The sequence below is a fragment of the Neodiprion virginianus genome, chromosome 5, assembly GCF_021901495.1.
Source record: "Neodiprion virginianus isolate iyNeoVirg1 chromosome 5, iyNeoVirg1.1, whole genome shotgun sequence".
Classification (NCBI taxonomy): Eukaryota; Metazoa; Arthropoda; class Insecta; order Hymenoptera; family Diprionidae; genus Neodiprion; species Neodiprion virginianus.
This window is the reverse complement of record NC_060881.1, coordinates 6836371-6855225: the sequence shown is the minus strand read 5'-3', so window position 1 is coordinate 6855225 and position 18855 is coordinate 6836371. Positions and strand designations below refer to the sequence as shown.

Here is an 18855-nt window from a genome sequence, read left to right as displayed (position 1 = left end):
GATTTAACACCTCGTGAAAATTCATATTACATTTAATTATTGCTACAAAGTGACGCGTGTAACGTCGTTTCAAAGTTTAAATTATACGCGTGCGTTCGCGTCGTGATTCTAGACGACAATTTCGGTCAGAATTGAGAGAAAGTGGAATGGTTGAAACGGAGAAGACATAAATTATAAAAAAACAAATAAAAAATTTCGAAGAAACCGACCGTCGACGACACGTGAGTCATTTTCGGCACCTTCTACTCATCGCGTAATATGCGTACCGGAAATGCCTCGGTGCGTAATTCGGTTTTTATTTAGAATCTTGTAATATTGAGAGCTGTACGTGATCCATTCACGTGTTACAAATACTCGGCACGCCTGCGCGCGCGTGTCAAATAAAGACATTTTATACCGGTGCGATGAGCCAATTTATTTTTCTTACTTTTCGTTTTTTTCACTTTTTCATTTTTCGCCGTGACTGGCACGCAGCTGTCTTTTACTAATATGGGGAAGTACAGAATTCCGCGATAATCTTCAAATTACAGTTAAACGCGAGTCGAATGTCGTATTACATTAATGAAAAAAAATCTCTTTCTGTTCATCAATCGATTGTCGATTGTTGAGCAGTTTTTTTTTTTTCTCTCTCTTTAAATAATTTTTTGCCGATTACATTTTTTTTGGGCAACTACAGAGAGATGGAGTTTGATCGATCGGCCGAAATTAAGAAACGGATCGCTGATTCGTTCAATTCTGTATAACCAGTCGGTATAATATCAATCGCTGATCTCCGATACACCGAAACGAGTTTAGCAAGGCTGCAACGGAAGCTTCGTTCACCTCACTCTGACAATTTATTCTCAAATCCCACATAAATTGACTGAGCAGTATAATTAATTATTAAATAAATAAATGAATAGAAAAATAAACTACAACTCGAACGTATCAGCGTTAATCCAATTTTTTTTTTTTTTCTTTCTTTACTCAAGAGTTTATTTTAAAGAAACATTGCTCGGGTGAATTTGTTGTTCAGTATAACGAGAATCAACTTGTTATAATATGTATTCGAAATTTTTTTTTATTATCATTTATAAGAGCAGCTTAAAAAATTGAAACAGAAATCTGATAATTATCTTAACGTATATGAAAAATGTTGACTTGAAGTAATAGCTGTTACATAAAATTTCATAAACATTCATCCAATTATTCACTCACATTGAAATGTCATTCATCTGTTCAAAAAAAAATGTATGTAAAATTAAAATTGTATATGTAAATCATTTTTCGTTAGTTATTGTTTTATAAATAAATAGTCTTTCCTTAGTTTAATTTATCTATATAAATTTCCTTTCTTTAATTTAAATTTTATCTCTACAATTTTTCACTCATTTGCAAAAATTCTCTCGTTAATTTTATATTCAACGTTCGTTGAAATTTGTTCCGATTATGGTAACTCAACTTACGCTCAATTTTGCGATGCTCTTTTATCGAAAATCTTCAACGGCGACACGTTCGTTGAAAATTTTATCACGTTTTTACCTTTCCGAAGGAATATAATAATTTTTAAGTTATCACTTCACCTTTTATTTTACGATCTTGAAGATACGTCGTAAAGAAATTTTATATTAGAAAAATTGTTATACTTATCATTAGAATTATAATTTATTAAGACATTGAGAAATGATTCGGCATGTCATGCTTCAAAGAGAGTTTAGGAGACATCGATGATCACTGATAGTCAATTCCAACTGAGTTCTGGTTTTGATTTGAGGCGGGCTTGTTTAAATTGTTACAATATACACACACATATATATATACATACATGTATAGTAGGGTGGGTCAAAAAAATCAAGTATTTTTTTTTTTGGATTCGACACACGAAAACTAGTTCCTAGCTACCTCTAGAAAGTACTTACCAAATCTAAGCTCTTAATATTAACGGGAAGATTATGCTCATCATAGTTTTCCATTTTCAATTTAGTCTTATATAAAAATGGCCATATCTTATCACCAATAGATTGTTAAATTAGTTGCATCGTCAATATTTATAGGAAATTGAACGCTCTACAAAAATGGTCTCTTATACTTTTTTCATTAATCTAACCATTTAAAAGATATTCAAGGTGAAAGGCTGAAGTATTTTAAGGAAAATAACTTTTTGTTTTGAATTTTGTAACTTACTAAAAAATAATTATTGTCAAATGAGTTTCAGATATTTTCATAGGAAATTGAACGCTCTACAAAAAAGGTTTCTTGTGGTTAATCGATTACTGTAACCATTTAGAAGATATTCGCAGTAGAATCCCAATGCCTGTTGATTTTAATAGTTTTTAAATAATTATTTCCAATTTATCCATTTATTTGATGGATTTTGAGATAATTTATGATCTATTCCAGAAAGAGAAGGTTTTTATTTAAGAAATATCATCAAATATATCAGCAGAAAAAAAAAATTCTATTTTACCATATGAAATTTTATAAATTTAATAATTTAATAAATATATTTTTGTATCAATACTGTATTGAATTATAAAATTTCATATGGTAAAATAGAATTTTTTTTTTCTGCTGATATATTTGATGATATTTCTTAAATAAAAACCTTCTCTTTCTGGAATAGATCATAAATTATCTCAAAATCCATCAAATAAATGGATAAATTGGAAATAATTATTTAAAAACTATTAAAATCAACAGGCATTGGGATTCTACTGCGAATATCTTCTAAATGGTTACAGTAATCGATTAACCACAAGAAACCTTTTTTGTAGAGCGTTCAATTTCCTATGAAAATATCTGAAACTCATTTGACAATAATTATTTTTTAGTAAGTTACAAAATTCAAAACAAAAAGTTATTTTCCTTAAAATACTTCAGCCTTTCACCTTGAATATCTTTTAAATGGTTAGATTAATGAAAAAAGTATAAGAGACCATTTTTGTAGAGCGTTCAATTTCCTATAAATATTGACGATGCAACTAATTTAACAATCTATTGGTGATAAGATATGGCCATTTTTATATAAGACTAAATTGAAAATGGAAAACTATGATGAGCATAATCTTCCCGTTAATATTAAGAGCTTAGATTTGGTAAGTACTTTCTAGAGGTAGCTAGGAACTAGTTTTCGTGTGTCGAATCCAAAAAAAAAAATACTTGATTTTTTTGACCCACCCTAATGTATAGCCATGGAATAGTTTCAACAATAAGCTACAAAATTATTAACTGCATAGAAATTTGATTATAATAAACTTGCAGAGCTGCTTCACAATTTGCAGCAAAAGTTGAGTGAAATCGTTCAATTTGAATTGCGATTTCTCGCAACGAATATCAAGTCAATCTTATTTGTCAATTTTCACCGAAGGTTTAGTTATTTCGAGGCGCTTATAGCCCGCGTGAAAACGGAACGCGGCTACGTTTCGTTCTCGGTGGATTTATTGCATAGGTATAACGCGTGTATGCGTATAATACAGGGAGGTGAACGAATCGGGCATAAAGACGAAAAAAGCATCGGAAGAAATAGAGAAGGAGAAAAAAATAGCTGATTAACGATCTCGATTCTTGATCTAGGTGTATACAAGTCGGGAATTATTTCAGGTTCACGTGGGTGGCTTGACAGGCGTATCTGCGCAACGTTCGCGTTTTGTATAGGCCATTCCACGCCAAATCGGCAAGGGTCCGACCCTCGACCTCTTGGATTTTCATCCGAGATTTGTTTTTTACTGTTTTTCCAGCTAGGAAAAGCAGCCAAATTTTTTTAAACATTGTTTCGTGTAAATTTCCTTTACTTACGACTTTCGCAACACCATGGTGTTTTGCTCCTAATTTTTTTCAATCTTCTTTTTCTCTCAAAAGCTCAAAAAAGATTAGAAGCAAAATGCCGGTCCGTTCTAGGTGTGGGATTGAAACTTGTGATATCTGACGCAAGATTTTCAAGAATTTTTTCCCGCATACAAATTACTCCCAAAGACACGTTGGTGTTTCAAAATCCATAAGTAAAACGTGTTCAATCGAAGGAATGTGAAATAATTCAGGGTACTCTTTTGGATTTGGGTCAATTGCGTAATAAATTTTGTACGAAATGAAAAACTGCGACGTTGAGTTGGCGCGGTATGCCCCATGTATATTAACATCGACATTCTGCAGCTAGATCTTGCGTCGATCGGTGATAATTACACATCTCATATTATGTTACGTATACCTACGCGTGCGATTTAATGCAGCAGCAGCAGCAGCAGCAGCCGTCTTTGCAAATTCAATCCGAATCTTCGATCGATTACACTTGACGTAGTAGAAATATGTGCGGCATTTACATCACACGGAGGTACATAAAATAATACAGGTACCTATACCCGATCCGTGGACGTATAATAGACGCGTCACAAACCGGATCCCTGCGATATTTCACACTCCTCCAGAGTCGTAATCTGTACACCGCCAAGTTGTAAAAAAAGGGGGGAGGTAAAAATTTACCGAGCGACGATCAGGCGTTGTTCGAAGAAATCGTTATTCAGTGAAAGGATAAAAAAAAAAAAATTCCTCAAGTAAATAAATAAAGATACGTACCGCGATCGATGGTTTGACGGGATTTGGAAGGAAATTTAACCGCGTGATACAAAAATTACGTCAATACTCAAGACAAATAATTCAAGTGTCGATTTGATTCAATGACAAAATAATACGTTATTGTTAAAATTGTATCACTCAGTTTTAGGAAGTTTCGTAACTTAGAATAATCAAGCTTGATAATTTTTTTTTTCTTCTCACCGCAGTATCAATTCAAGTTTTTTTTTTCTTCCTTTGTACAATCAACTAATTATTATCGATCAATTCGCTGAGTTGATTTTTTCGAGTACAAAGAGTGAATTCACTTTTTGTACTTTACTCATCCACAATTTCTGTCTGAGATCGGATTTGAGGTTTCTTAACGTAATTCGTTAGGCAGATGTAATTAAAGGTCGAAGAGAAATTTAAACTTTTAGCCAGGCATATATTTATGACATGGACAAAAAAATCAGGAATATAAAATATAAATTAATATTTACACAACGAATACCGCTGCCGTGTGCAGGAAACAAATTTACTTTATCGTGACTCTGTTGAGATTTTGAATAGTTGTTATTGTTATACATAATTCGTAGGTCAATTTCATTAAATACCTACACGCATGATTATCGTTTCTGTAAAGTTCTTTCTTCATTTTTGCAACGCACGTATAAAATAAATAACGATTCAAAATAAAAATCGTTGACACACGTAACGATGTACAAAAATGTACCTTTTTTATTGTACGTTGAATTTTTGTTCATTTCAATTAAAAACGATATCTTCAAAAAGTCATTGCAACACTTTATTAATGTGTAAAAATATGTTGAAATTTTTTTTCCTGATTTTCACGTTATCGACATTACTAAAACAAAATACAATTCAAATCTATGAGAGTGCATCAAGACGGGCATTGTACGAAAAGAAAATTTTCAATCATAATTCCAAAAGATTTGATAAATTTGAAAAAGGGATTTCGTATGCATAAAAAGTGCTTCTTCGTCGAAACAAAATTTTCGAGACTCGTTCCCTGAATTCTTCCAGTCGCTGATTTTAAAGCGAGGGAAATTTTCAAGAGTCGTAAGAGTTTCCTTCTCTACGGTCGAATTAAAACATCGCCCACCGGAAACACAAGCAGATTACACGCAGTTCGGATGAGTCAAAAGAGAGAATTAAGCCAACAGCAAGACGATGAAAAAAAGGTGGGCGGAAAGGGGGGGGGGGGGGGAGGTCAATTCTTGGCACGGTGATCTCTCGCTCTCTCGGACTCGTGGAACAAACGGTTTCAATCGGAAGGAAGTAGGTACTAACTGACTTTGTCAGAGGCAAGATCCGTGACTCACCGAGCCGCAGAAGTGGAAGATCTTAAAACCTTTGTCTCGGAATAGTCCGTGGGAGTATAAATATTCGCGTCTACACCTAATCCTAAGTGTTGCTTGTCTGTAATCCGTGAAATTTACGTTTGCTCTCGTGATTCGTTCGATAAAACAATCGTAAAAAAACTAAAAAAAAAAAAAAGGAAAGAAAAAGAAAATCAATCCAAAAACGTAAACGGACAATTTTTTAATCGAGGAAAATTAATTCGTTTTATCGGATATATAAAAAAAGAACATTGAAAACAAAAAAAAAAAAATTTGAATAAAACTTGTGTCGATGTTGCGAAAACTTGAGAAATTACAGGGCGTGATAGTATCTTGTCATTGTCACAAATTGGAATATGACTTTTGGAATCGAATTTACTCGTAAGGGGATGAAAACTTGAGACTACGAACACGTTTTTGTTAAAACTGCTGAATGCGAGTTGTTTCTTGTTTTTTTTTTTTTTTTTTTCTTCCTCACGGTTTTCTAATCTTGTAATCGTCGTCGGCGAAGGTGCGGTGGACCTCTTTTTAAGATTCGTCGTGGTGTCACACGTCGTGAAAATTATCGCATTCAATACGATATATTCGTCCGCCGCCGCGTTATTCATCGGTAAAAATTAATGATATACACGTGCATAAATTGCGCGTAATAATCACTTGCGGATATATTTCTCATACACCTGTAATATTATAATGTAAAACGGTCCTCCTTCACAGAGTTCTTTTCTTCTTCTTCTTCTTCTTCTTCTTCTTATATTTTTTTTTTTTTTTCACAATATCGCGAGACGTCAAAGCCTATATAATAATATATCCGTTTATCCGTTTGTTCCAATCAACGTTTCGCGTTTAAACCTCGTAATGAGCATATTCATGTATCCCCGCGTGTATACGGCACGAGATATCTGTACTTATGCCCCATTATGGGATGTCGGTCGATGTTGGCGATACGCGAACCGAACGCTTCTCATCTCTGCTTTATAATATACGCGTGTAACGTGGATAGATAACGATGACTTTTGTAACACCAGGCGGGACGGGACTCATTCAAGTATCTTCCATTGATATCCCCCGTCTTTGACTGTATATTCACGTATATAAATATATACGCGTGTGCTTGGGCGCGTGCGTATGTCCATACGTCTGTATCTCTGTCTCTGTATCCACGTTACTATCGCTATGCAGGGCTGGATGTGTACATGCGTAACATTGTCAATATGAGATGAAATAATTTAATAACTATTAATAATCTCCTATCAGCTTTAATGTTATTTTTAATCGTTGTTGATATGTTATGAATTTTTATACCCGCATAAACGTTTCAATTTAATATTCTCACGATTCGATTACAATTTATACCAAAATCTTTGGACGAATAGACATCTTTTTAATCAAACTCGAAGATCTTAGGATATATCGAATGCCTAGACTCTGTCTCTTCCTTTTTCTAGCAAGAAAAAAAAAAAATAAGCAAATAAATAAATGAATAAATAATGTATTTCTGTATTAACGACATTTCGCGAAAGGAATTGGAAAGACCGGATGTGTTCATAATTTCACGTTTTAGATTTCTGTAAGTTATTGGTCGTAAATGTTCGTTGACTATTGAAAAAAACAAAAAGAAAAAAAAAACGTCACAAAAATTCAAGTCATTTTATTTACGCCAAACTTTTATCACGTCGAAACGTTAATGTAATATATATATATATATATATATATATATATTATATATATTATATTAACACACTCACACACATCCGTTCCAGCCCTGCACTATTCACACGTCACGTCGAGCCGCGTATTTGGAGGGGAATCGAAGGTTTTGCGTAACTACGAAAGGCTCTGGCTGTAAAAAAGGTAAAAGAAAACGAACGAAAAAAAAATATATATATATATATATATATATATATAATAAATAATAATAATAATAATAATGAAAATAAAAATAACGGAATAAGGAAAAAACATTCGTCGCCGACGTCGAGAGTTGATACATCGTACTAATCGCGGTTGAAATTTCATTGTGGGAAGGGGAAATGATACATCCATACAGACACGATCTCGGTAATAAGTGACATCACAAACATCTCGCAAGATGTGGCGGTTGTGTGTGGTATTATATAATCTGTAATACAAGCATTAAATATACCGTGCAGAGTACGTACAACGTCTCAGTAATATATATATATATATATATAATTTACAATATTCCTAGATTGATCATTCGCTGTGAAATTGACAGTGTTGAAATATTCTTTTCCACTCCGTTACTACGTACAGTATTATATACTACGTAGGATTATAGAGGTTCGTGATTCCTCGCTTTATCAGGATATACAACGAGTTTTCCAGATAACTACGTCACGATGTGAGGCAGGATGGTAGTGTCGAATCAACGTCAACTCCAGACTTTCGTTTTAACGACAATTTCAATTATAACAATAATTTATGATTTTCGAAGGATATATAAATCGTCATGTTATCATTATTAACGTCACTTTCGAAAAAGATCGAAGACTTATGCATTATTTTAACAATTTTTCTGCGTTTTTTTTTTTCAACATTCGCTACGCTTATAGTAAAATCGACGAAAGAACGAGAGTTGAAAAATGAAATAGAAATTTTTCTTTTCTTACAAGTAGATAGGTTGTATAGCGATAGTTCAACAGTGTAGTCAGAGTACGTTTAATAAGAGTAAGAGAAGAGAAAACAAAGAATAGAAATTGGAACAATCCAAACACATGTTTTGATTACAAAAAAAAAAAAAAAAAAAAAATCACACATCTTCTTCGCTCTATCGAGGATTACTTCTGCCTAAATTTGGTAAAGAAATTCAATAATAGCACGATCCTGCAGCTGTAAAAATCTACATAAATATAGAAGTAATATTTCTCAAGCTTGGCGTGCATTTTTGACTTCTCAATCTCCACGTCCATGCATGCATATATACGTATATACGTTTATCAAATAAGTATAAGAGAATATTTAATCGTTTCAACGGACCGGCGCGAGTGTCGTCCGTCGTCTGTACAGGCGAATATAATTTTTTTTTTTCCACCAAGACTTCATTTATATCCACACACCGAGTCCCTTGATGGTGAAGACGAAGAAAGGGGGGGAGGACAACGACGCCCTGGGCGTCAAAAACTGCCCAGAATTTTGCCCCAAGGGATTTCTAATTCTATGCTGTTTTCTCTCCGAGTCTGTGCAGCGGCTCTAACAGCTTCTACTCGGGAATAAATTAACTCTGGGCGATGTGTGTGCGAGGTGCGATCATTGCGCGAGGAAAATATCTAACACGCTTCTTGTGTAAAAGTGGTGGTAAATTTGCCTAGGCAAATTAAGCATGTATATTTAGAATACGAGGAATAAAATTTGAAAAATATATATATAAGCGAATCATTTACCAATGGCATATATATCTATTTTAAACTAACGAATTCTAACATCGATCATTTTTATCGAAAAATTATCTAATAACGATGAAAATACTTTTCATGCCCATCACGGAATGAAAAATAATGTAGATTTTACGTACCCTGTGGCGAATATACAGGGTGTCCCGATTTAAAGGACGCATTACGTTTTCAGCCGATCTAATGGTTCAATTGGAAAATCTGTCCTACAATGGACCAGTTTTTTTTTTTTTTTTAAATGGAATCGTACATTTTTGTTTCGATTCAAATATTCTTTATTCAAAAATGGACAACTTTGTCAGGAAATTTTTTTTTTTTACAAAGTTGGAATAGTTCGCGAGATGCAAGAAAAAATCGAATTATGGACAGCGTTTCCTCTTTTTTTTTTTGGAGTTAAATCTACAGCAATTGTGGCAAGATATACAAAAACAATAGTAAGAGTTGCAATATGCTTGGGTATGTCTACCAAGATTGATGTGGATTTGGGTCCAAAAAAGTGCTGTCCATATATTCACCACAAAAGATGTAAAAATCTACATTACATGTTTTTTTTTTTTTTCGTGCATACTTTTTTCCACCCCTAATTGATTTTACACGAATTTTTAAGAATTTTGAAGCATTTCATCTTCGAGTATAGGTTCAAGTCCGTTTGTAAGAAGAAAATTTTCCAAACGCTCCACGAAGCGATATCGATTTCGTATTAATGCAACCCTTGAATTGAAAGACGAAAAAAATCGTGTTCCAATCAACATTTATTCCGTCGACAATAATCAATTTTCTATTTAACTCAGGTTCGTTATGCGAGTATGGAAGGTTACTTACAATTCCGGAGAACTATAATCTAGACCTGTTTCATTGAACTCAAACAAGTATACAAGGGGGGAAATAATGCGCACTGGAACGACCAGCGTGCGGTTTATAATCGGCCCTGGGATGCAGTGCGTGCTGTTCTGGGCGTAATAAGTATCGAGAATTTTCTTTACGCGTAGGAACAAGAACTCCGAGTTCCTGGTACATATCTTTTAACCTGAGGAAAAATACGCTTTTCCACAATTACGTTCAAACCGATTACGTTGCTTCAATCAAACGATCAACCACGCGTTATTCAATCTTACACGTGGAATCCAATTTCGATATAATACATGGATTCGGTCGCGTTGCGATAAAAAAAAAAAAGAGACACCAATAAAAAATATTTAAACAATAATAAACTTGGAAAAAATCAATTTTATCAAAATGCTGTCGTTTTTTTTTTATTTCTTAGTTTTCTTTTTTTTACTCACAATTGGAAACAAGCATTACGAATCGCTGTCGATCGATGAACTGAAACAAGTTTTTTTGTAATCCGAACCATAATCGATGTTGATGCTGATTTTATTTTATTTATTTATTTGGTTATTTTTTTTTTTTTTTATCAGAAAGTTCCGTAAACTTTTTGACGAAAGAATAACGCGATTTTTTCTACTCCTCTTTGATATCGGAAAGAAAAAAAAAAAAAATTAAAAAAAAAAAAAAAAATCATACGCGAAGTATTCTACAAATTCATTGCGAGTTTCTTTCCTAACGGAAAAAAAAGCACAAATAACAAATACTTGGGACTGTAAGAAAGTTTCTTATTTGGAGGAAAAAAAAAAAAAAAAAACAAACAAAACCAACAAATTGTTGCTCTCGTTTAAAAGCTGATGAATTTGTACTCTCGACAATTATTCTTGAAACCCTCGAAATCCGACTCTCGTAAAATAGACGCCCGTTGTTAACAGGTGCATATAAGACGAGGAGCATGCTTCGAGGGTGATCGTAATACGCAAGGCATGTGTAGTAATGGCTTAGAGAGTCGGGACGAGTTCTTTCTTACGCTTGGTTCTTTTACTCGATGACCGCGAGAGAGGCTTCGTTACGATTGTGAGATACGTTGTACGTGCCCCGGTGCGTTGTATCTTGTGCCTAGAGAACAAGTGGGTATATCGCATGTACACAAACACACACGCACACGCGCGCACGCAAACCTGGCACAGGTATACCATAACGTAATATATTTTGTTAGAGAGCATACGGATGATTGTGAGCTGGCTTCGAAGTTCTCCGGGTAGCTCAAGGCCATTCGCGCGGTGTCTGCTTTACAATTGAAAAACCCGAAGAGTCGGGATATCTACTCGGGAATTGAGCAATGTCAGCCTTAACAAGGCGCCCGTTGCGTGATAAAAGACAAGAAAAAAAAAAAAGAGAAGAATTTAAAAAAAAAAAAACGACCCACAACCAATCGGAAAAAAGGTGTAACGCTAATTATAACTCTTCGAATGCAGCGTCACTCCTCGATTACGTGTATAATATAAATATATATATATATATATATGTGTGTGTGTCGTCTATCGTCTATCGATTGTTGAAAATATAACCTCCGTAACAATTCAACCGAACAAACATCGCGGTAATATAATTTCTCCAGTTGTACCTACATTATGTTGCTGGACTTGTATCTCCGGAAGAAAAAATCTGATTAGACGCCGTTTTTTAAAATTCTGTAACGTAATTCACGGTCCATCGTTTAATTACACCGTTGGAAAAATTTAACTAAACTAACAATTAATGTCCCGGCAGGTCCACCATATATTTGTGTTATTTGTTACATTTCGGTTGGTGAATATGACAACGAATTTTTTGTAATTTTGAAATTTAATTATCACATCAACATTTAATATGTAAGTTTTCTTTTTTTTCAGTTAGTAATACGTTAAAAAATTGTTAAATCAAGCCAAAAATTTTAGTGAACCCGTTGGGACATTTTTTTTCTAACCGTGCACATTACGACGATGACAAAGAAGAAAATTCACTCAAAACTTATCTTGCAGTCACAATTATTTGTAATTATCTCCTGTCAGTGGTATTATTTTCTCGGTAAGAGACTCCGATTTGATTCACGGATATCATTCGTGTACATGGTACTTTTTCATCTGTCGCGTATGAATAATTATGGTGAAATTTTTACCCATGAAATCGTTTATAGCTGTAACAATTAAGCTTGCACGCGTTAATTTATACATTTATTTACAGCTATCGCAATAATTATAATAACGTTATTAATGATAATGGATATTCGTTAGAAACATGATTTTAATTAGTCAAGCTTCCATGTAATTGTCCACTAATTACATTCCTTCTTACACGTGTTACATATTTTTCTCTCGGACATTTTAGTCTCATCTTTTGTTTCTTTTTTTCTTTTATCTTGCAACGCACTACCTGCCGAGATTTAACTTCATCATTATACCCCTCGGGGCATTTAGCTGACAATGAAAGACTTTTAATCGCTCGTGACAATTGGAAATACTGCAATTCAATTAATTGCGGTGTATAAAAATATCGAACGTAGGTATTTAACGATATCGCGGCGCCACGTCGATTATTACACGATATCTTCAGACAAGACTCAGGACCGATAATTTTGTCTTACAGAGATTCATCATTGTCAATTAATCCGATCATTGTATATTCATGTTCTTTTGTTTTTCAAGTTACCGCAATTTTTCTAATCCAATTTAACGATCATCGATGCAATCCTATTCTCTTACACGTGCCAAATTAGATATGTATTTTCTCAAAAGTGATTAACCACCTTAAATCAAAAGTGAACAGAAAAAGAAAAATATCAGAAAAAATAAAAAAAAAGAAAAATAACCGAAAGAGAGAGAATATCAACGGACCGCGTTGGTGAAATATTTAACAAATATTTACATTATGTTGCAACGATTATAGTTTCAAATGGCAAACTTTTGGCAAGCCAACCAGCCAGCCAGTGCAGTCTTAGCCTGCAGCCTGCAGCCGCGCTAAAATCTGGTTTAGATGTAAGGCGTGTGTACATATATATATATATATATACACACACACACACACGCACACACACACACACGGTTAAAAATATTTGAATCTCGTTTCAGATCTGCGTACACAAGTATACCTAATAACAACGCGTGCGTGAAGATAATATCTCTTAGACGAGAAAACCAATTCTCTCTGTATGCCCACTCAAGTAAGAGATATTATACATACATGTATACACATATATATATATATATATATATATATATATACCTATACGACATCCGGACGAATAACACAAGTGTGTAAATTTATATAGATGTAAAAGGTGTACCGGACAAGTACGTATGCAAGTGGATGTGCACATATCGCGATAAATTGTTCAACAAGTTAAACCAGGTGTGCGTTGTATGTATAAAGGAGAGGGCTTGACGTTGCAATTTCTCTCTCTCCCTCTCTCTCTCTCTCTCTCTCAACCCTCAGCTTAAGAGGCACTTACTGAATCGTACATGTTTTCTTTTTTTAATGTTTTTATTTTCTTTTATTTCACTTTAGTTTTTTTTACTCCTTTTAAAAATCTCCTCTCACGTGAGTATCCTTTGTCTCTTTTTCACATACGCGCGTACATGTCGCGTATACGCCACTGTGTATGCTGTATATTTATCTGTTACACCGGGAGGATTGCCTCCCAAGTCACTACCGCGTGGCAGGTCGTTAACTAAACGACTGTGGTATCCATGTTACACTTACCGAAGGGAGTGAGAGACTTTGAGCCGTTTTAATGACAGTTTGCACTTCGGCTTGCCACCGGTCAACCTTTTTCCAAGTGTAATAAGCAATAACGCGTACAGCATCGTAATTAGAGTAGGTACACCTATATCACTCTTGATGCCCACGCGCGCTAAGGTGTTTCAATCACACTGAGAGATATTTTTATTTCCGGTTACCGCTCGGTCATTAACTATTTTCATCTTTTACCGCGATCGAAAAATATAGTCCTAGGTAGAAAATGAAAATTACTTATCTAGCTGTTACCGGAAAGTCTGGTATCCGTTGCTATTCTTTCTCATTACGATCACTGTTGCGAAAATTTAACGCTCGTGCAACGATAAATTGACGTTAAAGCCTTGATTAACTAAAAAAGTAGAGTAAACCTCGCGAACTGATTTTGCGTTGCAATTAGCAAAAAAGGATCGACGATAGAGCAAAATGGTTAGGCGCACCTCATTTTTCCAAATTCCAACAATGTTCAAAGAGTTTTTTTAACGATACTTGTATTACTGAATTTTTCTAGTTACCGTAACAAATGACATTTTTCTCACTGCAATGTTTCGGGGCGAGGGACATTTTTGCACGTCTATTAGATCCGACGACTGACTAACATTCTTTTTTTTTTGTCTTTCCATCTTAGGTGTGTATCAGGTGCAATCTTAAGATGGAGCTTATCTTAATTAGCCTGTGAGACTTTTCCTCGAAATGGGGGAACGCCGTTCTCGCAAACATCCGACATCTATCCAGAGCCAAAATAGGTATGTAAAGATATCTATATATATATATATTATATATACGTCTTCGGATACCTGACTGTGAGTCAGTGATTTTATTTTCTGCTGCACCCTCGCCGCGGAGAACTATCAACGATATATCGACGTGAGAATAACAATAACAACAATAATAATTGTATATCGCGTAGAGCAAAAGTAAATGAAAAAAAACTCGGCTCTGAATAATAACAGTTTTTTTATCACCTGCATACCGAGGTGATTCAATTTTTATTGACGATCAAACATACACGCATAATAAACATTTGATTGTTAGTACATGTATATATATGCAAAGTAATTGGCGTGGCGTGCAGAAATAAGAGATTATACAGGGCGATGCTGATACCGCTGATGTTGCGCACGTGTAGTCGAACAAGGATGTTAACTCTTTATCAATATTTATAATGCGAATTAGAGGATATGCGAAAAGAAGAAGAAGAAGGAGGGAGAAGGATACAGATTATACGGGGAGTTTAATATAAATAATCCTCGTCGAAAGCGCGGCTGCGGTTTTATCCGTGCACGACTTGCCGAGCGCAATATCAATTCAGCTGAGCTTCGCTGCACTTGGTTGTACGTGTAATCGTTATTGTTATCGTTAATTTTATTATTGCAATAACGCGTCGTCTATCGCCCTCCGATGTCGCGCAAAATTCCATCACAGCCTCGACTATACATAGGTATACATAATGAATTCGATGATTCGTCACGCGGCGTGTGGATGCTGCGCTCCGAAGCTCGATCGGAGGATTTTTCAACGCCGCGATATCAGAGTATACGGATGGATTGCTAAGGAGGAGCGTTGGCCGTCAGGAACGAAGATTGGACCCTCTTCGCGTGTGGGTATGGAGAAATGGTCGTATCGACGTTGTACCGAATGTATGGTAATAATGAAAGAATGTAAATTCGAAAATTTGGCCATTTCGAAAAAGACGGCTTTGCCAGTCTTGTGTGGCTTCTCTCGTCGGAAGCAACCATTCAAAAGGGTAAACACAAAAGGTGAAAACACGGAAGGAGATATCCTGTTCCGGTCCAGGAGATCCCGAGTACCTTTCAGAAACACCTTTTTTACTCATGAGAATAACATACGTGCACTGAGAGAAATTTTCATTTCCTGTTACCGTAACAAATGACGTTTTTCTCAGTGTGGAAATGTTCAAATATTAACCCTTACGCTCTAGATCTCCACGGTTTTCTTTTTAAATACATGTGTCTGTCCGCCAGAACTTGACCATTGTACAGGTTAAGGGTTAAGGGAGGAATAGTCGTAGAATGACGTTGCTGAAATATTGTCTTTCGAACATTACCGTCCCCAACTTTCGTCAGTCACTGATTACGACAGTGATAGGCAAGTGAAAACGAGCTTTGATAAGCCTGAGGGTAAATCGCATTACGGTGTTTCGTTTTCGTTGCAATTCCACGGAACAATTATTCCGTTTAACGAGGTTGAAGTTGTTAACGTCACTGTAACGATGTAATACGTTTAGAAGAAATCGTTGCTTCGCTACTTTGGGATTGTCGGTAATTGTTCGACAACGCCTTGAAAGTCATTCTAAAATTGGAGAACAATCAATTTTTCCATCGCATTTTCAGCCTCGTAATTCCGAAAAGTCAAACTAATCGTAAGAGTCCCCCATCAACCCTGACCAACAGTAAGTAGTGAGTCCTGTGACTATTCGAGTAACGGTTTCCAATGAAGTGTGCGATACGATAATGCTTAAATATGTTTTCAGGAAGGAAATTTATTTTCGAACCGATTAGACGATTGCTAAATTACACGCCATACGCGACTATCACGATTACGAGCTTCACGAGCTCCGTCGCTAAGTATTAATCTCCATTCTATTTGCCCAACTCGAGTCAAGCTTCGTAGTTTACAACTAGGTGGGCAAGTACCATATGCCTCTCTGCACATACGTATACTATACACGCTTTTCCCTGAATCATTATGCTGTACGCGTTGTTTACTCTTTGATAACTGTATCAGAAATGAAAGTAAATTGCGGTATGTCTGAGTGTGCCTGTTCCACTGGAACGCTTTCGCGAGTTAGTGTTGGGCATGGATTTCGCACTCCGCACATTATCACATTATCAGAGACGTACAAAAATTCATGTATCCAACGGAGGAGTTTAACGTTATACAACGTTATACGCAAAGTTATACGATATCGTATCGTCATCATCCCCCACTCAAATACGATTATTCAAATTTATCGTCCAGCTCTATTATACGTATATACTTGATAATGTAAAAAATTGTGTAATATATTTCACGTCGTGTCTAGTCGATGAGTATCATCGGGACGATCCGACGTCCTTCGTCTTGGGTAAAATCACTGTCCCGCACAAGTACGTACATGTGTACCTTTAACAGCTGTCACAGGTCTGTATCCTATAAATAAGTGTCGCTGTATCTTCTCTCTCTCTCCCTTTCTCTTTCTCCTTCTCTTTCCTTCTTTCTTCCTCGGTGGCAGCCCGAGGTTGACAGTTTATACGCGTATGTAATAAGAGGCCTCGGCAACGACTGACCAACATTAAACAACAATGAGTAACAAATAGCGACTCCATGCCGTCTGACCGTCTCTCGGTCTCTGTGTCAGCGACCTGCGACGTTGTCCGCTTGTAAAGCTCTTCGTTATGTCTATATTATAATCGACGCGAAGTTTAATTGCTAACGTTGCGAGGTATATAAATTATACGACTTGTTATGAAAATACCGTTTTCTTTTCGTTTTTTTTTCTTTCCTCGTTATCCTATCTCTTTCAAAAATTATATCGTCCGCGCTAATTTTGAATCGACATTTTTATTTTTGTTTCTCTCGGCTCACATTTGACAAATTACCGAGGTCTCTGATCCGATGCATTTTGCCCGGTTGATACCGAGTTTGAAAAAATTTTTACTCGAAACTGTAAGAACTTGTGGAACCAAAGACTTTTTTCTTGTCTGCAAAACCATCGACTTTTCTGTTGAGACCAAATCTTTGTGCTGATTCGATACTTAATTGTTTTATATAAAATTTTTTCATCGATTATCAGGACTGATCAAATTGAATGCCAAATGTCTCTTCGTCACGCTTCGTCGTAACACGGTACTTTACGATACGCGACTATTAACGAAAGAAAATTAATCTTCCTCGAGTGTCAACGTGTTTAAAAATTTCCACACGCAACGAGTAAATTCTCACTCATCGTATAACGAAAATGTATTTTTATTGTGAAAAAATGTTGTTCGATCGAATGTCAACTTATATACTACGTAATTCGTGTAACGACAAAGAAAAATTTACTCATCACAGTAGGTACAGTTTTCTCGATGTGTTACGTAAAAAATGCAGATTCATACTCGGCTGTAAATCACTTTTTCATATTTTCAAACCGAATCATGCGTGTAACACGAACTTGAATTTCAAAGGATTCAGCTTTCCGACACGAAGTGAAAAACGCGCGATTAACCGCGAGTTGAATTAGTTGACACAATTGAAATCAAAAAAAAAAAAAAAGAACAACTTCCCAACAATCAATGCTTGATAACAACAGCAATAGAGGTTCGCAAAGTATCACGAGAGTTTGTTACACCCTCTGTAAACTCGCCAGAAATTAAAAGCAATCCCGAACTTCGACCCTTCCAAATTTCCACCGTCCCTCACCGACGACTGTTCGTCAATTTGATTTCAAACACTTTTTTTTTCCCGCTCTTTTTTTTGCACGCCTGCCGGCAGTGATACAACTCGGTTCAACCTGTCAGTTAGTTACGTACCCGTGCGCACGTCCAGATGTATAAGCGCGACTGGCGGCTGCAGCAGCAACATCAGCATCAACAGCAGCAGCAGCAGCACCGCGTTCTCTCACCTGTTGTTCCACGAGGACGAGGGCAGATCGTTCGCTCAGTTTCTCGCTCATCCGAGGTTCCCGCAGCGCAGATACTCGGTCGCGTCAGTTTCCTCCTCGAGTCCACGGCGCACTTTCGTTATTGTCAAAACAACAATTTTCACGTATAATCTTTCATTCCCTTTTCTTTCGTCGTTACATATCCTCTTTTTCAATTTCTTCGACGACGACGACGACGGCGACTACGACGATTACTCGGATCGTCTATCTTTCTGCGGGTTATATTTTATACGTCAGTTTTTTTACTTTACAGTTATATATACAACAGGTATTATTATTACTCGATTCGCAGGGGAAATATTATATT

At 35.7% G+C, this 18855-nt stretch overlaps 1 protein-coding gene across 2 annotated transcripts in view; it reads right to left on the bottom strand.

Annotated features, from left to right (window-relative positions):
* LOC124305774 (BMP-binding endothelial regulator protein) overlaps positions 1-18855 on the bottom strand; it is a 52488-nt gene extending 33633 nt beyond the window's left edge. For both annotated transcript variants that reach the window (XM_046765554.1, XM_046765556.1), the window contains exon 1: positions 18418-18855. The gene's annotated coding sequence lies outside the window, so the exon portion shown is untranslated. The remainder of the gene's footprint in view (positions 1-18417) is intronic.